The 4,164-nt window shown below is 35.6% G+C and overlaps 1 pseudogene; it reads left to right on the top strand.

Annotated features, from left to right (window-relative positions):
• The first annotated feature begins 1,238 nt into the window (after positions 1-1,238).
• LOC117125304 lies at positions 1,239-1,357 on the top strand (annotated as a pseudogene).
• Positions 1,358-4,164: the final 2,807 nt, after the last annotated feature.

A 4,164-nucleotide genomic window follows, 5' to 3' on the forward strand; every position in this document is an offset into this window, starting at 1 on the left:
AAAGCACGATTTATTGCCATTGGGGTCCTATACAGGACAGTGAGACCTATACATTCAACAGCTGATTGGCTTAATTGATTTCTGGGCCCTTTGTAAATATTAGAATGGGGATTAGATGTAAGGGGCGTACGCCTCTCCCCCTATTTTTTTGGAAAAAACTTTCACCCACAGGGTTTAACAAACAACCCCCCCCCTCCACTTTTTGGCAAAAAATATATAATGTCTGGAGATTTTTGTATGATTGGAAAGAAATGCAAGAAATGAAAGAGCGAAGGATGGGAAAGAGAATGTTTATCCAGTCCTCAACCGAGTTAAATTTTCTCGCGATTCACATTGACGGATCTGGGGGAGGGGGTAATGGGTCCTGACCCCTCCTTTGGCCAACAAAAAAAAAAGAAAAACAATTCTAGACCTAACTTTTCAGGACCCTTGAGCTGGTTTTTTTTTGTTTTTTTTTTTTATGTTACAATAAGAAAATTAAAATTTTGAAGAACGTCATTAAAACACACTTCCAGTGTCGGGAAAGCTTATTTCCTGCCTTCTAGGAATCAAAATTTTCCCAGGGGATAATCCCCGGGCCCCCATTTCTTTTTTAAAAATTTATTGATTCATGGAAAAAAAAATCGTATGCAATTATTCAATTTGTTTACATACATAAAACAATAACAATTTGTAAACATACATAAAATAAGACATGAGAAAAATTTACCTGACCGTTTTCAAGAGGGGAAAACCTTGAATTTTCAAAACTGTGAGCAGATGAATTATTATTTGAATGACACATTTTATAGTTGCATATTGCGGCTACCCTGAATATTAAAATTGTGAAGCTTTGACGATCGAGTAATTTGTGTTTTATGGTGATGTGACATCGAATCCACTATTATTAATTATTATGATATTATTATTATTATTATTATTATAGTGATAATAACAATAATAATAATAACTGTAATAATAATAATTAGAACAATAATAATAATAATAATAATAATAATAATAATAATAATGATAATGATAATAATAATAATAATAATAGATGACGTAGTTGACATAAGGTCAACACTTCTTAAGGATATTACATCCCTCCTTATTTTGTTAACTTGAATTTTATTTGTTTGATAATGTTGAAACAAAACATATAGTCTTCTTAATATTTTCCTAAGTAACACGTCAACAACTTGAAATATAATTCAATGAGCTCGATGATCGAAGTGTTGCACTGTTGATACTTCCTTTTCTACGGTCATAATACGTTGAAAACACCGGTTCTCGTCCGATCACCGAAGAAAAGCAACGTCGAGCCTGGTTAGTACTTCGATGGGAGACCGCAAGGGAATACGTGGTGCTGTAAACTTAATTCATTTTTTTCCCTAAAAATTTTGACCAACAGTAGCCAATCGATACCTCTTACAATATTTTCCTAAGTAACACGTCAACAACTTGAAATATCATTCAATGAGCTCGATGATCGAAGTGTTGTGGTGTTGGTGCTCGCTTGTCTACTGCCATTCCATGTTGCAAACACCGGTTCTCGTGCAAACACCGAAGTTAAGAAAGTTCGGGCCCGATTATTACTTGGATGGGAGACCGCCTGGGGATACCGAGTGCTTTAGATTTAATTCCATATTTGTTTTCTAAAAATTGATTCGACCAATAGCAGCGCATCGATAGCTCTTACGATATTTAGTATCATTCATCCACTTGAAATATCAATCATAAAGCTCTAATCGAAGACTTGTACTCTTGGTGCTATTTTGTCTACGGCCATACCACGTTGAAAACACCGGTTTGCGTCCGATCACCGAAGGTAACGAACGTCGGGCCCGGTTATAGATGCAGACCTAGGCCTATTTTTTTTTTTTTTATAAACGAATGTAATTATTTCTAATTGTAGTAGTAGGCCTTTATTTTTATTTAGAAACAATTTTACGAGGTCGAGAACATGGTCAACACAAGATTTTTTTTTTTTTGGCCCAATGGCATTAACCACCTTCAATAGAATTTTTTTTAATTCATTTTGTTTTTTAAATTGATTCAAAGTTTAATATTAATTTTAACACAGTGGCTTCATCTACTCCGATGTTACGTCAAGTTGTTAATGAGCGCATTGGTTCCATCACTTCGGAGTAGACATAACCACGGCCGAATATTGTAAAATTCATCGAAATTCAAACGTTTTTAATTATTATTATACATAAATACATGATAAATTATCGTACAGTTTTAACAATTAATCGTCACAAAAAATCTATTTTTAAATTTAAAGTATTATCATTTGTGCCCACCTTGGTATTACCGCCGCTTGTTTTACAAAAGCAGAACGAGCACTGTTAACTGGGTTCCAATTTCAAAGAGGGTCTATAAGTTTTTGACGTAATGTTTTAACATATGAAATTTACCAAAATAAATAATAATTTAGAGTTGAGCCTACTTTTCATTTAGGCTGATTTATGCACTACGCTGTGAGAGATATCTCGCTCTCAACCCATTTTGCGGACTTTCCACAAAGACAATCCAAATAAAACAGTGAGACGGTTGTACTATGCAACAATAAGCTTTATTTCACTTGCTATACCAAATAACTACATAGCATGAGCAAGATACCGATCGGCACCATTAACATCCAAAAATCCAACTATAGGTGGCAGCATCAAGAATCGTCAACATTCTCCCACCTATTGGAGTATCCAATACCCAAGTCTACTAATCTTGGTTCAGGTCATCAACTATATATCGTTCAATTACATAAACGTCAAACTGCAAATCAATTCAATATATCAACTTGTTTAAACATATGTCTTACTGAAATATCTCAACCTTCAACAATATTTTTGGGAGAGCAACAAATACATAATACATATTCCTAACCATGAACATATCAACTTCTGATATGTTACTTAATGCAAATCCGTTATACACAATTAACTTGATGACCATGTAACCATTTCTCAAGCTACGTGTAAACTACAACCTTGTATACAACCAACCATTTCAACCTAAGGCTGTATACAATCCACTGGCTTGGCAAACCTATACAATAGAGCAGAGAAACTTTGCGATTCATGCCTATACCAAACTGATCAAGCCACATTTAATGCATGTTTAATCTGTACTATAATGATAAGAACTATAAATGTATGATCTACTGTAAACTTTTTGTTTCAAATGAATCAAACCAGATGATCAGTTTCTAAGAAATATGAATGAGTAATGAAGTTTAACAAAGAACAATTTGAATTGTGTACCCAACATACAATATCAATGGTTTAAATTATAGGAACACAATACTATACTATCATTTGTTTAAAATTTTACAAGTCAAACACTTTACCAGGTTTACTTAATCTACCACTGCGAGTCACAACCCCTTCTTTATTATTACTAATCTCTGGAGTAGGGTTACACTGATCAGTGTTAACTAGTTCTAAGTCATGTAACATTTGAATTGAACGTGTGACCAATCCTTTGGCTGTCTTAATTTGAAAGGCTCTTGGAATGCCATCTTTACCTGTAAACTCTTTAACTACTACCGCCCGAGGCCACTGCATGCGAGGTACATTGTCTTCCCTTATTAAGACTAAAGATCCTACAATTACACTACCTTTGGATTTAAATTTGTTAACCATAGGGGGGAGGTTCCTAAGATAATCCTTACTCCATTTGTCCCAGAACGCTTCTAATCGACTCTGACGTATCATTTCCCTCTCACACAGATCTTTTTGGGTTGTGGCCGCTTCAGTCTCTGAGACCCTAGTAGAAAAACCTGCAGTCCTACCAATTAAGAAATGGGATGGAGCAAGAGGCTCGGGACTATCCACTTCATCCCCTACAAAAGTCATGGGGTCTAGAATTCACGCATGCCTCGACCTCATGTAGGCAAGTTTCTAATTCTGTCCTTGTAAGACAATCAGATCCCAACGACTTTTTTTCAACGCACACTTGACTGACCGTACAAGCCGCTCCCACCATCCTCCCCACCAAGGTGAACGGGGAGCAATATATCTCCACTTTGGAGCTTTAGTACCCAAGTACTGAATCAACTGTTTCTCTGTGCCATTAAATGTTTTTGCATTATCTGAGTACAGTATGGTGGGTGACCCACGTCTGGCCACAAACCGTCTAATAGCTAGCACACAATGCTCCTTTGACATAGATTCTGTT

Source organism: Anneissia japonica, unplaced genomic scaffold (genome assembly GCF_011630105.1).
Source record: "Anneissia japonica isolate Jap-2015-1 unplaced genomic scaffold, ASM1163010v1 scaffold1269_len45266_cov215, whole genome shotgun sequence".
NCBI lineage: Eukaryota > Metazoa > Echinodermata > Crinoidea > Comatulida > Comatulidae > Anneissia > Anneissia japonica.